Consider the following 20,228-nt stretch of genomic DNA (forward strand, 5'->3'; position numbering starts at 1 on the left):
GCAGGGGTAAATTTTTCTGTGTGCAGGCATTTTCAAATGTGCAGCAGTGCATATAAAATTTTTGTTGGTGAAGATATGCATGTAATGTGAAGCAAGTGAAGAACGTAGAAGCCTGAGTAGAGTAAATGAAACCAAAAGACTTTTACAGCAGTAAAAGTAAAATGTATTTTTTCACACAACAGTGAAAAAGAGTTATGTAAATTTTGTTTTGTTGGGAGATTAAAATGCATTGAAATGCAATGTGAATGTAATCAGGTTGTCTGTAAGAAAATTTTTATTTTACAGCAGTGAATGTAAAAGTTTTTTCACGTAGTAGTGAATGAGAATTTAACACAGTAGTGTCAATTTTTTTATGGAGGCAGAGTAATTTTTTTTTTGGAAGTTCTTAGCGAATCCCTCTGAGAGAGAGGAAGAAACATGTAACAAGGAGTATTTATCAATGAATATAAAGTTTTTATGGGTATGAAAAATCTTTGTTATCAGAAAATAATTTAGCTTCCCTGTGTTAAAGATCCTGTGGCAAAAACAAAGCATTTTCTCTGTTCTTTTGTGTTTGAAATTACCAAAAATTTCCAACACGAAATAGTTTGTAAGTTAGGTTAGAAATCGAATCGGTACTACCTATAACTTGCGACAAATATATTGTGCCTCCATCGAATATATTTATGGTGATCACTTTTATACTATTAACAAGATTTGATGAAATTTGAAGAAACGTGATTTTGATATAGAAACCAATTTTGTATTTCACATATTTGTAATTTAGTTATGGGATCTCTCCAAAATACTCTTCCTTCCACAATTCTTTGAACTTTTTGAACTTCTTGTGCTTGTTCTTTCCATAATTTTACTCTGTTACTCGCATGGATTCACTTAGACTCAGCTCTCCACTACATTCTTTATGGGCCTTCGGGGTCTTGGTTCCATGACTCTCTGTTTTCTCCCCCTTGTTCTCATTGTCCCAGTTTCCACTCCCTAAAGGCCTAATTTCACTACCAATCCACTCCCTCACATAGTATTTAGCACATATCTCACCACTGCCATCTTGTTTACACCACCTATTCTTTCCCCAAGGCTACCTCTTTTTCAAATCTTTGCAATGAAAGGCCTATGCTCTCAATTCCTTTCTCCTATCAAAGCTGCTAATATCATTGATTCCAACATCTAAAGGGAACTATTTGCACCAATCCTCACCCTCTGTCAGAATCTATTTTCCCTTCATATGTAAACCAAATTCCTCATCCCCACTACTCACAACCTCATGCACGAGGCCATTATCACTAAAATACTCAATTTTACTAGAGGAACAAGCTTGATGCTACAAATGTAATGCTAGAGTGAAGTCGACCTCAAATTCCTTGTCAATAGATCTTGGACACAGGCGAAGTATATCTTTATGGTTTACTATATTCCTACCATAGAGCTTCCCAATGCTTCCCTCCCCATAGTCAAGAACATTTGTTTTAGTATTTGCATGATTTCTATTCATCTTTCCAACAACTTGGTTTTTATAAAGATCGTACCATATATTTAAATCCTCGCTTATGTTAAGGTCTTGGCTCTTCCACAGATCCTCACATCTGCATTGAAACTCTTGTCTTCCCCCAAGGTCCTCACTAAACAACTCAGGCCCATAGTCAACATCACGCTTAAGTCTGGCCAGCCGAAAATCATCTAGTTCAGCGTTGAAATGGGCTTCGATAAGAACATTGTTGGGCTTTAGATCGCCATGAATAATGGGTCGATCACACTTAAGTTGCAGAAAGGCTAGCGCTTGGGAAATTCCCAAAATTATCTTAAACCTGGTTTCCCAATCCAACTTCTAAGGTGAACCATTCTCAAATAGAGCCTCGTGCAAGATTTTTTTCTGCATATGCTCATACACTAGGAGTCTCCTCTTACTATCAGCACCGTACCCAAACAACCCCCCAATGATCGACAATTCATTCTAAAATTCACTTTCGCCTTTCAGAGAGCTGGTACCATACCTCTTTACTACAATTTCCTTGCCATTCCTGAGAACCCCTCTGTAAGCTACATTGAATCCTCCCTTCCCAAGCCTATCGTTCAAGTTGAATGAGTGAGTAGAAGCTTTGAGCTCACGGTATTTGAATCTTTGAATCCTGACAACGGTGAGATCGTAAGGGTTGGTTTTGTTGCCCTTCAAGTGATTGTACCATAGGATCAACAACAACACCACTAGCCTCTGATATACAGATTAGAGCATGAACCACCTAACCTAAGACTTGAAGGGCTCTGATATACACATCATATCAGAGGATAAACAAATATGAATGATTCAATGAACAAATCAATCTCAACGGGTGAAATTGAAAGAAATGGCGAAACCATAACTGTTAAGGTCAATGTAACTGCCAACAACATTGATGGATGCCTTGTGTTTCTTGTGTTATGAGAACTTCCAGAACATACAAGTGACATGAACCAATGATTATACCATACCAGTCAAACATAGTAAAAGCTTTAAGTTGCTCCATCGTCACTCGCCAGACAAGATGATATAAACATTGGCGACTATATCACAAACTAACTCGATCTATAAAGTTCCAAGCTTTTCCATCAAACTTGGGGTGTTTCAAATCATTTTCTGTTACTTGTTAGAAAGCTCTCAAATGATTGTTAATAGCTTGCAACACCATGCCAAAAGGGCATCCACGTGTTGTTAGAAATTGTATTTTTTAATAAATGCATCAATAAAATCCAACTACATTCAACATTTTAATATAGATATATATAATATGACTTTGATCGAAATGAAAGTTGAAATATGCCATGTACAGGTGAACAAACAAAACCCTATCATAATAATAGAAATAAAAACGTTAAAAAAATATACTACAATAATTAAAAAAAAATATAAAAAGGAAAATAAGCTATTGTAAATTCATCTTAACCCCAATCTATTGAGTATTAAAAAGTTTAAAGCTCCACTTTCTTTTGAAGCTTCTCAGTTCTTAATAAAACTAATATTGAGATGAATTTAAGATAATGAAACAATTTCAATTTAGAACACGAGTATGGTAAGAATTGACATTCAACCAAGAACAAAAGTAGACATTAAACCTTATTTGTAGAGCTTTTCACGTCATGAAATGATTTCATTCTCGTATTATGGGTCTATGAATGAAATTGTAAGGCAATTTAAGATAATGCTGTAAGTTGGCTTGAGAGTGAGTATCGGGGTCACTCCATATACCCAAACTATATACATATGTATTAACTGCTTACCATGAGTAAAATTATTTTCCTAAATGGTACATAATAAATATCATTATCTTTAGCTTTTTAGACATTACCCATTTGACTTCTCTGCATAGACATTGAATTTGCAATATGTTTATTGAAAATTTTGAAATCTGGCCACGCCAACTCACCATTTTTTTTCACTGTTGAGGTACAAAGCATTAACCTTTCCACTTAGCCGTTGCTTATCTCATCAACATGGTATAATTATCAAAGGAATGAGGTCAATGAGAATGGGTCTAAGTCTGCGGGAAATTTAGGTACCATCGAAATTTTGGTGGAATCGATAACTTTCCTTTCAGACAAAGGAAGCATGCTCCATAAATCAACATATCCATAGCAAAGGAGATATTTAGGTGTTAGTTTTATTGTTTAATGTTTATAAATTTTTTTAAATAATAATATCTATTTTTTAATATATAAATTGATTGTTTTAAAAAATTATATTTTTAAATATATAAATTGATCATTTTAAAAAAAATTCCACATTTTTTTCTTCAATATTTGGTAGAAATTTACACTTAAGGTTTATAGGTTGTCTTTATTTTTTTGTTGGCATATCAAAACAATTCAAAAATAGCTAAATTGGATGTCTTTATTTTGGCCACAAAGTGTTGCTGCAATTTTTTTTTCCAACCTAATTTGTGAGCGAATCACAATTAGTGCTTAAGGGGGAGCAAGTCAATTCATATATAAAATTAGTTTATTTTTAGTATGTGACAAAAAATTTACATTTATATATGTCTTTAATACAATTTAAACCAAATAAAAATTTATTTTTTTCTCAAAAAATGAATGAGAGAGAAAGAGTAACTCAACTAAAAATTTGAATATGTTCACTTCTCACACCACAAAAAAGTGTTTTTGAAATAACTATTATTAATTGCAAGCATAAGACAAATTTATTTGCTAAAAAATTAGATGACTAAAATAGATAGAAGAAATAGACAATTTATTGTAAATATGGAAAAACTTTTACCTAGATTTGAGAAATTATTAAATATTATAAAAAATTAATATCTATATATTAAATGTTATAAACAATAAATACGTATATTCCCTGATTAATATCCTTTCTTGAGATGAGTGCAAGGTTAATTTTTAAATATGTTCTTAATTGATGATTTCAAAGGTATATATACTAGTTTATTTATTTTTATTATATAGGCATTATATATCAAAAATTGTGTTCAAAAAAAGGGAATCAACTTTCCATAAAAAAAAATAAAATTGGATGGTGTAGTACATCTCAAGTTTCATTTCATGATAAAGGAGATCACTATTTTTATCTAAATAAAGATTTAGATGTCCTGGGGCTTAATGAAGAATTTGATATCTTGGGGCATAATGAAGAATGTGATCAAGAATTTTGACGAGGGAAATCCTAGCACCCAAAAGAAAAAGAAAATGAAAGTAAGAAGAGAATTTTTGACGAGTGGAAAACTAAGTATAAGTCATTGAGAGGGGAAAAGCATAAAGGAAAAACATTTATGAAATGCATATATTATGAAATGCATAAGGAAATGTGACCAAGGGGAACTGGTACATGTTTCTCTACATTGCAACATGATTCTATAGTTGTTCATGCTAGTTCAAGCATCCATAAGCTCTTAGAGGAAAAGTGGATATGTGGAAATGAGAAGAAAGAAAAGCCTGTTACAAAACACATTGCATGCATTGACAATGTGAACAAAGAAAGAGTCGTCATTACTATAAAATTAGTGTATTGTATGGTGCAAGAGGATCTACCACTCTCAAAATATGAATCTCTTTGCTTATTACGATGCCTTTACACACAAAAAATATGCCAAAGAATAAATATGATACATCATATACAAATCATGTGGTTGCAAAAGAATTCCTTTTTGCTATATCGCAATATATTGAGGAGATATAAATTTTAAAATACTAGAAAGCCCTTTTGAAAATAGAGTTTGTAGTTTAGAAAAACATCTTGTGGTTTATGCCATGTTTTAAAACTCAAAATTATTGGGGCCTCCAATTTCACAACTTTTACAGCTCATAAATATTTGTGATGGAAGAGGGAAAATAACTTATGATGTAATTAAACATTTAATGGAATCAAGGGTCTTTCAAAAGAAAGATTGATAGGAGTTTCCACAAATGGTGCTTCTTCAATGGTTGGTAATGAAAATAATTTTATTACTTTTTTGAAGAAAGATGTACCTAATCTTGCAGATGTTCATTACATTTCTCAGCATGGAGCTTTAGCCACATCAGATTCTTTGAAAAGAATACCTCAATTATTTTTTGTTGAGAAATTGGCAAATAAGATATATTCTTGGGTGTAAAATTCTATGGAAAGAAATAGTTAACTTATTACTCTACAGGAACTTATGCAACTTGAAACTCTCGAGGCTCTTCAAATCCATGGAGTTAGATTGCTTTCAATGGGAGAAGTCATTGAAATACTTGTTGTACTTTTACCTCCCATATTAATGTTGTGGAAAAATTAAAGGAATGACTGATGGTATGATAAAGTAAGGATATTTTTTGTGCAATTATGTTTACATATGCTTGCAGATATAATGTGTGAATTAAACAAGTTGAACATGAAATTCGAGGAAGAGTAGATTGATGCTAGATCTTTAGGGAAATCCATATATGTTACTGTAGATAATTTTAAAAGGTTGTTTTTACAAGTGACAAATTTGTAGAAGGAACATGTTATTTATCTAAATCTATAGATGCCTCTACATTTGGATTTTCAAAATTTTTTGATAAGGAGGGGCTTGTTCATAGGTATGACATACAACTTGTAGCAATTCCACATGCATATGATGATTGTGTGGATATACAAAAACAATCATGGTAACATTGTATTGAAAGTTTAGTATAAAGTTACAAACAACTTGCAAAAGATTACATTCAAGCTCTTGTAGAGAGTTTGAATGGAAGATTCCCTAATATTTCATTTTTAAACTCATCAAATTTGTTTAGCCCTTTCCATTATTTAGAGGATGTTTATGGAAAATAATGGAATTCAGAGAATTGGATTGAAAAAAAATTCAACACATACAAGATCCTTATTATGAAACTGAAGAAAACAAAACAACATTTTATTTTGAGGCTTCTTTGAAAGAATTGTATCCATTTGTTGACACTCTTTGTGTTAAATATGAGGGATCGTCCAGGAAATATGCATGGAGGGTTTTTTATGTTACACGGTTGCATACAAATTTTCCCAACATGACAAAGTTATGGGAAGCAATACTTACTATTCCGACAAGTACAATTACTTGTGAGAGAGGATTCTGAAGACAAAACATAATAAAGGATGTTTGAAGAACAAAGCTATCATTAGTTGGATTGGATGCTTTGATGTGAGTGTCCCTAACTAGGCTTGATTTTTCGATGGTGGAATGGGATAGGGTACATGACATGTGGAAAGATGTTAAAGAAAGAATAATCTTAAATATTCATTAGAGGAAATTTCAGCCTAAAAATGCCCATGAAACTTTCACATAATTTCCATGGCATAATATGTAAACGAATAAATATCCTTTAAATTTAAAAAGAGTTACATGTAAATATTTTGGAGGGAAAATAATAAAAACTACTTTTTTAATTATACATTTGGCTGATATCCTTATAGGTTTACTCAAAATTCAAGTGTAGATACTCGTTGGATGCACAATTAAATTCCACATCCAATGAGTATGTATTAATCATACTTTTGAGAAGATGTAGATTGATAAAAAATGAAGATGCATTAAAAAATATGTTAAAAAATGAAGATACATTAAAAAGTGTGTTCAACATGTTTTTTAAATGCATATTCATTTTTTATCAATGTGGGTCTTCTCAAAAGTGTGCATAATGAGCACTAGTTGGATGTGGAACTTACTTATGCATCCAACACGTGTCTACACTTGAAATTTGAGTAAACCTATAAGGATAAAAGCCATAAATTCAATTATAAAAAATAGTTTTCTTATTTTCCCTACAAAATTCATAACTCATATTTTGTTTTTTAAACTATTATTTTATTATTTTGCCTATGGAGGCCACTTTTAGGCTAAAATTTCTTCTAATGTAAATTTGTTCCATTTATGTTTATGTTTTAACGGTGTTGTGTTTTGACAATTACCTCTTTTGGTGAAACTATCAAATATTTAGTTTCTGTACATGTTGATATTGAATGTACTTTTTGAACATTTCCATAGTTCATTTACATTATGTTTTTGGTTTGAAACTTATTTCACAACTATTGTTCTTGTAATGGGATACACATCCAAGTGACTTAAATGGAAAACATGGTATATCTATTTCAATTTATGTTATGTGAATTTCTTTTGTCTAATTTTAGTTGCAACAACATTTACATTCACTATTTTCGTGTGAATGAATATATATATATATATATATATATATATATATATATATATATATATATATATATATATATATATATATATATATATATATCACTTTATAATATTAATTTTTGTTACTTTTCATAAATAAAAAAATTACAGATATGCAGATACATATTTTCCATCTATTTTCCCGCCATTTCCATCTTAAAAAAAATGTTTAACATTTCAACAACGTGGAAAAATCATTGAAAAGATTCATCAACAAGTCTCAAATGAAAGTGTGGCCATGAGACTTGAGTGGATTGGTACAACAGAGAATGAAAATTTTGCAAAAAATATAAATACAATTTGCATAAATTAGATCGTGTACAAATAAATATTAAAATTCATGTGATGGGCACTTTAAAAGTAAAACAGTCATAGAAAAATCCGTGATGGGTAGGCGCACTCATCAAATTTAACTTCTCGTTGTACAAAACAGGTAAACACATCGCTCGAATAGAGGAAACCGATATCGTTTGGAAGGGAGTAGTCTATACATCTAAATTCTTGGACACCATTGTGACATGGCATGTATGGTTGTATATACCATCACGAAGGTTTCCACCATCTCCACTTGACTTCGGCTGAGAGAATTCCGACCATCCAAGTGCTCCGCCTCTGCCACCAAGAGACCATTAGACTTCCATTGTATATGATATCATGTATTTAATGTACCATACTCTCATTTCAATTTAGAAACCCACCCAAAGACAAGCTTGAATTTCCACCATTCTATTCTACGTTGGTTTCAAATTTTGAAATTGTCGCCTACCCTCACTCTCAATCTCGCATGTGGCATTCTCATAGGCCCTTGGGATTTATACAAAAATCGACTCACACGAGATAGCAATGGATGTTGCAAGGGCAATTTCGAACATGAATATGTTGGAGTTGATTTGCCAACATTTGTTTGAAAGGGATGATGAAATAGATATTGATAAGAGAACCAACTGTGTTTATATTAATATTGTGAATAGTGATGATATCCAATCCAATTTCATTGCCACCTGGGGCTCATGGCCTCATAAAAGTGGAAGATCAATATCAGAAGACAAATAGAAGAAAATTACAGAAGAAAACCATTTTTCCTGTTATTTTTTATCCATAGTTACAAGAAGTAAAAAGGAGTTCTCTTCTTGCTATTATTCCTTTATCCGTAGTTACAAGAAGTAAGAAGTAAGTAGCGTTAAATGAAAAGTTGAAGGAGGAAGAGAAAGGAGAGTTGAGGCATATGAGGGCTAAGTTTTACACAAGAGTCAAGTAGTGCCCGTGGAGGAAGTTTGTTGTAGAAATTAGAGACCCCAATAGTGAGAGCTCTCGAGTTTCGCTAGGCACTTTCAACACTACCAAATATGATGCTCTCTCTTGCATATGACTATGATGGAATCATGATCCAGGGCTCACCTTAATTTTCCCCTCTGTTGTTTCTAATTGAGACATTTTTTTTTCTAAACAAATTTGTTTTTTTCCAAAGATAATTTTAAAGGAGAGTTTTCAGGTCATGGTTATTTGGAATACAAATTCCTTTTGGAAAACTCTAACCTTAGAAGTTCTCGAAGATCTCATTTATCAAATTTTTGAAAAATTATCTTTTTATCTAATTTTCTAAACTTTATTCATTTAATTAATTTCATATATTCTTTATTAAGGTGCCTTACTAAATTCAAATATATTTTATTTATCTTAGTCGAATTAAATTTTATCATCTTACTATATTGTATTTTGTTTATAATTTACATCATAATAATCATGTTTTTAAGTGTAAATATATAAAATTTGTATATTAAATTTTTTATTAATTTTAAATTTAATAATAAAATATTAAAATAATTTTTTTATTATTAAAATGTATATGCGTTTTCATATATTTAAATATATTCCATAAATTTATTTGAATAATAATAATTTTAATTAAAAATCAAAATATAAACTAATTATATTATTATATTGAATTTATCTTATTATATTAAATGAGACACTATTGTGGTTAATGTGTTACGTTGGTTTAGTAAAAAATGTCTTTTATAAGTTATAATTTAATAAATGTATTTTTATATGCATTAATTAATTAATATTTTGTTTAAGACATCTATCATTTATAATAGACTACTCGATGCCTTAAGTTACTAAAAATTCCGTTATCTTCCTTAAGTTACTAAAAATTCCGTTAGCAAGATATACTATAAAAGAAAATCATCACAAATTATAAATCCATAAATTATAATTTAATAAATCTATTTTTTATTAATTAATTAATATTTTAATTAGAAAAATGTTATTTTAATATATAAATAAAAAATTGATGTATGTATGGTTTTTGTATTTATTTGAAATGAATTTCTATTAAAACAAGAGTTTAAACAAATGGTTTTCATTCATTTGAATTGTGATATCGAAAATCCTATTAAAAAAATAAGAGGTTAAACAAATTAGTTATTTAAAATGCTTTTGTTTTTCATATATATGAAATTACTAAGACATTAATATCCTAAAAGCTTTTACTCTGTTTTAGTTTTAGCTTTAAAATAAGTTATAATATGGTTAAAGAAACTTCTTAAAAGTGCAATTTGAAAAAAACAAAATTATAAATATTTAAGTTCATATTGAGCAAATTTATCAAAATTATAAAGTTTGAAATTTACATTGATTAGCCCAATGTGTTACGGATATTTAAACTCAAAAAATGTTAAGATATAGGAGTTTTTCATAATTGTTTAAAATATTTCCATGTCTTTTAATACAATGCCACTCCATCCTTTAAAGGTTATGACTACATCATGGTTCTACTCCGATAAACATGTCATAGAAATAGATGAAAGAAAAATGTTGAAAATATTCTAATATCTTATTTAGTAAGGGTAAGAGAATGTGGTTTTTGCATAATGAACATCCATGTGATTTAGTTGATCGTAAGAAGAGAATCCCCAAAAACATTCAAGTTCGATAATTTGTTTTTCTTTTGTAATTTGAAGCTAAACATACTACTTCATTGAATTTTTTTGTAGTAGCCCCAATACACCTAGAAGAAAATCAATGGATACCTTAGAGATATGTAGGATACCCCTCGATCCTCCTAAGGATGGGTCTAAGAATGCTTAAGGGGAATCTACTTTTATTTTTCAACTTATGTTGGAGTTCCCCATGTAGACGAGAGGTTTTCAGAAAAAATTGTTTGGATAAGTAGAGTTCGAATAACACACTACATGGGAGAGGGAATTATGTCTTCAAATGAGTGGTTTTGTGGTATCGAAATACCTTAAGGAATGACAAAAGGTAGAGCTTTTATGTCCTTTATGGGATGACGTTTTGACCAACTATTTATGGTTGTATTAATGGTGTATTCCTCCAAAATTAATGGTACAAATATATATTTATGTTTTTTACTAGAGTTCTTCTCTGAAAGGTAATTACAAGGTAAAATCGATGTTTTATTCAGAGTAACATTTGAATAGGATACATCTACCTGGCACGAATTCCTTCTTTGCAATTCACCATATGTTGATTCTTTATTGTTTATAAAGGAGCTAGTTGAAAATATTGGCATTAGATGGGAACTTAAATTTCCAATTTTTTCTTCCCAACTACTGAGGTGAGACTTCCTCAACCTCCTACGTTAATGTTGTGAGAGAATTTTTGGGTCTTAACCAACAATGGGATTGGAATACGAAATTTATCGGTCCTCCTGATCTAGTTGATTTGAGTTTCTAACAAAAGATTATTGTAAGGCTAAAATGTAAAATGTTCAATGAATTTCTTCATATTTCGTTGAACACACCTCAAGCTGTGATAAACTAGCTAGCTTCCCTAATGAGTTAAAATATCACCTTGCAAATGTTTATTTAAGAAGAAGAAACCTTCCCCATTCATGATTTCAATGGCTTGGGATTGTCGTAAATGATTGGAACTTCCAACCCATGGGTGTTTCCGAGTCAAATCATTTTCTCCTTTTCCTACTTTCCGCAAGAGTGAATCTCTTATGAGTGGAAATGTATTTAGAATGGATTTTGAGACCATGGAGCTATTAAGATTCCTTTTATTTGTGTTTTTGATATAGTCTACTATAGATTACAAGGGGAAATATTTGGCTTCGAGTATCTGTGTCCACTGACCCAAGCCTTCAATCTATCCCCAAAAAAATTTTGGCAAGAGCTTTGGTGAAGAGGAAATTTTTTTCATTCCCCATCTTCTATGACTTTTGGCAGTTGCTAAAATTTTCTAAGAGGTCGAGAATAGAGCATTATTTTTAGCTAATATGTAGCATAGGAATATAAAGGATATATTCCAAATATTGGCTAGAATGATTTTTGAGACTGACGTCAATGTGGTCTAATAGACAAGGGTAGCTACCACAATAGACTTTATTAGGGCTAATTATCCAAACCTATAATGTCATTTGTTGCACTCAGAAATTAACCTTTTTCCTTTTTTACAAATTTACACATACAATAATTCTTGACATAACCATTTTCTATTAATTTTAAACCAAGATATTCCATACCTATATTTTTCCTAAAAGTTGTATATCCGGGAGCTATAATATCTATTTTATGTCTAGCTTTGACATTCCGCAAATGAATAAGGAGGATGTGTCCTTATTCATTTTCATATTAGTGGATTTATAAAAAGTAGAAAAAAAATCTTTAAGTTGATAGAAATATCTAAGATCTCTTGCAAAAAAGATATGTATATCATCCACAAAATGTACATGAGCTATGAATAAACAAGATCTAACATCAATGCCTCTTAGAGCTCTAGAGACAATTTGTAAATTGATAACTCCATTGAGACTCCTCATCTTGTAGGAGTAGAAGAGCCAAGAGAGGATATCCTTTTTGTAATCCCATTTCTTACACGAAAAAAAGAGTGTCTAATATATTGATTAGAAGCGGAAAATAGGTTGAGCTATGTAGTTTAGGGTCCAAGTGACAAATGAGTGGGAGAAGCCAAAAATGAGAAATGAAAATTTAAAATGATGTATTTCTTCCTCTTTGTATGAATGGAGTGAAAACCATCCTAAGAAAGAAAAGTGATATGGAATTTTATTCGTGCAAGTAAACCAAATTGTTATAGGTTGATGCTTTCCAACAGAAAGCCTTTTAACTGATGGGATATAATTGTTGTCATAACTTCATATATGATGTTATAGAGTAATATCGGTCAGAAAAGCTTAAAGGAGTGGGGATTACCCAATTTTGGCATTACTGCAATGAATCTTGATTTAAAGGAGAACAAATTTTGACCCGAATTTCTTCCCACAACTCTTAATTGATCATCCCAAAAAATCAAAATAGCGAAGGCAGAATACAATCAAATATTAATACAGATAAGATGTTTGTCATTTTAAAAGCTATATAGAATCTTCAAAATTTTTAATAGTGACTTAAACCATTAATTGTTCAATTGCTTTATGCTGTGTATACCTTGGAAAAGGTATGCCACCTAGACGACGACATTTATTGATGCAAAAGAGTCTTTCTTGTAAATATTTTGAATGTGTTAAACCCTAATAGACTTGTTGTGCTCAAAATATGTGGCAATAAACCATTTGATGTATTTATAACCAAGATGGTGTTCTTCACGCTAATTCTATTTGCAAAATTATGAAAATATTTACATTTTCATCCCCTACATTGAGACAAATGGCACAAACCTTTAGTTTACATTCTTTTTCTCTTTATGAAAGTGTTTTTCGTGAGATTATTGTAGATGATTTTTGTATTCCTTTTCAAGCGATGTAAAAGGAGTTCTACTTGTTTGGAATTCACATTTATACTAGGAGGGGGGGGGTGAATCACTCTACTGACACATTTTACTTATCTAATTTGAGGCAAACATCATCATACATTAATATCATGAATTCAACAAATAAAAAAATATATATGTGGAAACACTTTTATGATATTATAACTCGTTAAGTAGTTAACTAACAAAAGTTGATGAAATTCATTAGACATCTTACATTTTAGCCTTACAAAATTCTTTTATTTCAAACTCGGATTACCTAGATGAGGAGTGCCAATTAATTTTGTCTGCAAACCCCATGGCTAGTTAAGGCACACAATTTGTTACACCACATCAGTGTAGGAGGTTTAAGAAATATCACCTCACGAGTAGGGAAGGAAGATTTGGAAATTTAGGTGCCCATCTAACACCAATATTTTTAGGTAGCTCCTTTGTAAACAACAAAGAACCAACATAGGATCCATTAAAAAGAAGAAATTTCATTGTGTCTGAAAAATGTAGCTTATGCAAATTAGACTCTAAATATAACACTCGTTTTACCTTGGAATTCCCTTTCACATAAGAAGTTTAGTTAGAAATATAGGGATCTAATGCTCTACCTAAATTTTGGGAGGAATACATCATTAATACAATCCTGAACACTTCATCCAAAAGTGATCTCATAAAGGACATAAAAGTTGTACCTTTGATCATTTCTTAGGCTACCGAGCTATCAAAGAACCAGTCCTTTGAATACACAATTCCCTCTCCCACATAGTGTGTTATTCAAAATGTAGCTATGTAGAAAACGTTTTCTCAAAACCTCTCCTCTACATGGGAAACTCCAAGGTAACTTGCAAAATAAAAATAAAAACTCTCCTCAAGCATTATTAGACCCATCCTTGGGACAAAAAAGGGGTATCCTAATCTCTATAAGGGTGTTATAGACATGTTTGGGCACTGCAACCCCAATCAAATATGTCCATAAACCAAGGGCTTCTAAACCCCTAAAAGTGTTGCTTCATACCCTAAAGGAACAAGCTCAGCTGATTACATCATCTCCCAGAAGTTCTCCTTGAAAAAATACTTAGAACTGGTTAAAACTAGACCATACAGACTGCTCCATGCATAGGGTGCGATGCATCTCACCTATTACACATGGGGGGTGTGATGCATACTGGAAATCTCTTCTGTAGGGTGTGATGAGTGAGGGAAGACAAATGGCAGAAGCACTTTGTTAGGTGGAAACTCAAAGAATATTCTAGAGACTGCTCATATGACACTTGCCTCTCTGAATTCGCCAAGGGATGAGTAAGAGATCATGAAATCTCCAAGTGCAACCAATAACTATCAGTGAAATGACACTAATAAAAATCCTAGAAGCTGACTCACTCTCCTACAAACATTTATATATGGATCCTTCATCCTAGAGATCAAAAGGTTGGAATTTTGTAATTTGCAAGGAAGTGTTGTTGGTTTCTCTTTGAAGACATTGTTGGGTGATCTTGCTTTGTATGAGGTGAAGAGGGCTTTCATGCTAGGAGGATGATGCTGGATGAGACAACTTGGTTGTAGTCCTCTCTTCTACTACTTCTATCAATAAAGCTATTTGAGTTTTCCTCCACATGCTTGTATATATGTTGGGTCCCTATAATACTAGTGATTACCCCATTACTATTGTAGTTATACCCCTTATTTATATTGTTGTGCCCCCATTACCCCCATATTGTTATTAATGTGCCCATAGAATCCCCCTATTGTTATTTTTGTGGCTTTATATTATTATTGTTAGGTCGGCTGGATTATATTGTGACTCCATAGACTCCTATATATAGAAAGGAGGTTTTGTCATTTGAATCATCCAAGAATTGTTCATTTATGTAATGTAAAGGAGGTTTCCCCCTCTAAGAGGCTGAATTCTAAGGCGTTGATATATCTTTTCTATCTTTTCTTGAGCTGGTTTCATAACATTTGGTATCAGAGCTTTGGATTCTAGGGTTTCGCTGCTCCAAACAGGTCATCGTGGAATTTTCGATATAACGTTTTTTCTGTGACGTTTCAGAAGTCGCAAAAAAAACCCATTTGAGAAGAAACTGCGCTGAACCTTTGGTCCGAATTTCAGAGCTTTTGACTTGATATTTTCGGAGATATGATCTCAGGAAGTTGGTCTTTTTGCAGACTCCTGAATTACACTCAAAACAGGTGACCTGGGAAAATCGTCATAACTTTCTTTCTGAGCATCGCATTGAAATTTCGTAAGAAGTTTCAGAAAGAGGACGGACTATAGTTTTCTTTTATATATTTTTTAGAGTCAAAGGTTAAAACAGTGACACATGGAAATTCATACAATTTCGCTCTACTGAACTAGTCTATAATCAGGTCACTGCGGGAGATTGTGCATAACTCCTTCTTGGAGAATCCAATTTGGTTCAGACTAGTGGAATTGGAAGGAGGACATAGAAGGCTACTACAGGACACAATTTCAGAACTAGATGATTCGAAATTACATAGATACATCAGATTCAATATCAGGCTTCTACAAAGTAAAACAAGGTGTGTAGTTTTTATTTTTTATTTTTGCATAAGCTTGGTTTGAAGGAATTCAAAGGGCATAGTAAGGCATTATTATCGGTAACTGATGCCCCGAGGAAAGAAAATGCAAACACCTAGTAAGGAACTTGAAATCTCTAGCATGACTCATGAAGAAGAGGAAGAAATGCTACATGATATATCAAAATTACAAGAACAAGTGCAACAAATGTCACGCTCACAAAAGCTAACAGATGCTAAGATAAATGGCGTGGAATCTAAGATAAAGGGCATGGAAGCTAAGATGGATGATCTAAAGATAGATTTGAAGATAGACATGGTAGATTTGAAGACAGACATGGCAGATTTGAAGACATATTTGACAAATTTTCTACAAGAAATACTTACTAATGGTGAAAAGGTTGTAAAGGAAACTCATGATGTGAACAAAAGAAATGTTAATCATGATTCCATATACTCTAATGTTGGATCCAAGACCCACCATATTCCAAAAATCGATATGAGGAAGTTTGATGGCAAGGATCCCGCCACATGGATATTACAGATGGAGCAGTTCTTCGATCTCAATAATGTGCAAAACACACAAAAGGTACATATGGCAACTTTATATTTGGAACCAAATCAATTTGTATGGTATCAATGGCTTTGCTCTCGTAAACAATTTATCACTTGGGCAATTTTTACAGAAGAATTGATAGCACATTATGAGGATACAAAAAGCAACACTTTTTTTAGCCAATTGATAAGTCTCAAACAAAAGGGTTCAATAATGGAGCACATTGAGAAGTTCCAAAAATTGAACATAAGGGTAAAAGATATTCCAGAGAAGCATAGGATTGATGTGTTCATAGGGTCTTTAAAGGATAATATCCAACATGATGTTCGACTTTGGGAACCTGATTCATTAGAGAAGGCATTCAGGTTAGCAAGAAAAATGGAAAGAAAAATTATGGCAACCAGGAAGCATACCACTCACAACTATAAAGACGGAAGTGCAGTTGCCCCTAGTCTTCCACAACCTATAAGGTTGACACCACAACAATTGGAAGAAAAAAGAGCAAAAGGGATTTGTTATAGTTGTGATAGCAAATACACTGAAGGTCATAAGTGTGCTGAGAAGAAATTATTCTGCATAGATTGTGAAGAGGAAGAAGAAAAGGAGCAAGAAAGGTCAAAAGAACAGGATATGCTCCAGGAACAAAGCCTAGATGAAGAAAAAATAAATCTGACCATATCTTGTAATGCATTGGCGGGAATTACCACTCCTCAAACCATCAAGATAGAAGGACAAATCAAGAAGAAAAAGGTGATAGTGTTGATTGATTCAGGAAGCACCCACAATTTTATTCATTGTAGGGTAGCAAAAGAATTGAATTTCTTCCTATATCCAGCACCAGAGTGTCAAGTGATGATTGCAAATGGAGGAACAATAAATTGCTCTAGAAAGTGCCATAACATCAAGCTATCAATGGCAGAATATGTATTGACTAGCCCAATGCTTTCCATTCCAATGGGAGGTGCTGATGTTGTACAAGGAGTCCAATGGCTACAATCCTTGAGTACAATAGCTTTTAATTGTCAAGAACTTCTCATCAAATTTTCTGTGGAAGGAGAGGAAGTTGAATTAAGGGGTATTGCAGGGAGACCAGGAAAGATAATCAGCTCTAATGGTATGACAAAGCTTCTAAAAAAGGAGCAAAGGGGTGTAATTGCACAATTATGTTCGCTAGATGTTTCCACATTAGAATCATCTATTTCTCCAGATCTCCAAAAAGTCCTGGACAATCATTCCAAGGTATTTGAGACTCCCAAAGGTCTCCCACCTATGCGTGATCATGATCATGCTATTCATCTGATTCCAGGAAGTGTTCCTCCAAACATCAGGCCGTACAGATATCCCTATGTCCAAAAAAGTGAAATTGAGCGTATGGTTGCAGAAATGCTAGAGGCTGGTATAATTCAACCGAGTCAAAAATTTTCTCTGCTCCAGTAGTATTGGTGCACAAGAAGGATGAATCATGGCGCATGTGTCCAGATTATAGGGAGCTCAACAAGCTCACTATTAAAGATAAGTTCCCCATTCTTGTCATTGATGAATTACTGGATGAATTGCATGGATCAATTTACTTCACCAAGTTGGATCTTCGTTTAGGATATCATCAAATCAGAATGAAGATTGAAGACATTCCGAAAATGGCATTTAGAACTCATGAGGGTCATTATGAATTTTTGGTCATGCCTTTTGGCCTTACCAATGCACCTTCAACATTTCAAGGTTTGATGAATTCAATTTTCAAACCATTCCTTAGAAAATTTGTGTTATTATTTTTTGATGATATACTTATCTACAGCAAGTCATGGAAGGATCATGTTGAACATGTTGACAGGGTGCTACAACTATTGGAAGAGAAACAATTATATGCCAAAAGATCCAAATGTTTCTTTGGAGTCCAGGAGGTGGAATATTTGGGTCATATTGTATCTCATGAAGGAGTTAAGGTAGACCCTACCAAAATTAAAGCCATTAAGGAATGGAAAATCCCCACATCCATAAAGCATTTGCGCGGATTTCTTGGGTTGACAGGGTATTATCGCAAGTTTGTTAAGAATTATGGGAGAATAGTAGCACCTCTAACGACATTATTGAAGAAAGATGCATTTTCATGGACTCCAGAAGCAACAAAGGCCTTTGAACATCTTAAAGAGGCAATGTGCCAAGCACCGGTCTTAGCTACACCGGACTTCACAAAAACCTTTATTGTGGAATGTGATGCTTCAGGAAATGGAATTGGTGTTGTTCTAATGCAAGATGAAAGACCCATTACTTTTGAAAGTCGTCCAATCAAGGGAAAGTTTCTAAGCAATGATATTTATGAGAAGGAAATGTTGGCAATACTCCATGCACTTAAGAAATGGCGACCCTACCTAATGGGAAGACACTTCAAGGTAAAAACGGATCATGATAGCCTTAAATACTTTTTAGAACAATGATTATCCTATGAAGAGCAACAAAAGTGGGTCACAAAGATGTTGGGTTATGACTTTGAAATCATCTACAAAAAAGGGAAGCAAAATGTGGTGGCAGATGCACTCTCAAGGAAGGATGAGGATGTGGAAGCATTGATGTGCGCTATTTCTATCATCCAATCAGATTGGATAAATGAAGCAAGGGAGGAATGGAAGAATGACGAAGAAGTGTGGGCACTTATTCGAAAGCTACAACAAGATTCCAGTACATCTGATACATTTTGCTGGAAAAATGATTCGTTATGGTACAAAGATCGCTTACACCTCTGTAAGAATTCCCAGCTAAAATAAAACATTCTTATGGAATTGCACACTTATCCCTTAGGAGGGCACTCAAGATTTTTAAAAACCTACCACAGGGTTAAGAAGGAATTTTTTTGGGATGGCCTTAAATCAGATATTCAAAATTTTGTGGCAGAATGTTTGGTTTGCCAACAAAATAAAGTTGAAACAATTAAGACACCGGGTCTATTACAACCTTTATCCATTCCAAGCCAACGTTGGGAGGAGGTATCAATGGATTTTATCACAGGTTTACTCAAGTCTGAGGCAAAGAGTGTCATCATGGTGGTAGTTGATAGACTTACCAAGTATGCACACTTTTGTGCATTATCACATCCATTTAAAGCCAGTACAGTTTCTACTGCATTTATGGAAACAATTCAAAAGCTACATGGAAACCCAAAGGTTATTGTAAGTGACAGAGATCCCATTTTCACTGGAAATTTTTGGACACAATTATTTTCTTGTCTTCGTACTCAGTTAGCTCATAGCTCATCTTATCATCCTCAATTTGATGGGCAAACTGAGATAGTAAAAAAATGTTTGTAAGGATATCTTCGTTGCTTTGTATCTGATAAACAGACACAATGGGTCAAATGGTTGCCTCTGGCTGAATGGTGGTATAACACTTCCTTTCATACAACAACAAAAATGACCCCATTTATGGCACTTTATGGGTATCAACCACCATCCATCACATCATATTTAAGAGAAAATTCTAAGGTTCAGGCAGTGGAACATCACATCGAACATCAACAACAAGTCCTCCAACTCTTAAAGGATAACCTCGTGTTGGCACATAATATAATGAAACAATAGGCAGATCAACATCGTAGTGAAAGAAGTTTTGATGTAGGTGATTGGGTATTCATACGGCTACAACCATATAAGCAAATGTCCCTCAAGCAAGCTAAGAAGGATAATAAATTATCACCAAAGTATTATGGTCCGTACAAGGTGTTGCAAAAGATTGGTACTATGGCATACAAATTGGAGCTTCCT

General features: G+C 32.9%; 1 pseudogene; it reads right to left on the reverse strand.

The window, feature by feature from the left end:
- Positions 1-766: 766 nt before the first annotated feature.
- LOC149194974 (putative receptor-like protein kinase At1g80870) overlaps positions 767-20,228 on the reverse strand; it is a 112,317-nt pseudogene continuing 92,855 nt past the window's right edge.

Source organism: Pinus tabuliformis, chromosome 2_2 (genome assembly GCF_031772625.1).
Source record: "Pinus tabuliformis cultivar Carrire ecotype Pingquan chromosome 2_2, CPIR1, whole genome shotgun sequence".
NCBI lineage: Eukaryota > Viridiplantae > Streptophyta > Pinopsida > Pinales > Pinaceae > Pinus > Pinus tabuliformis.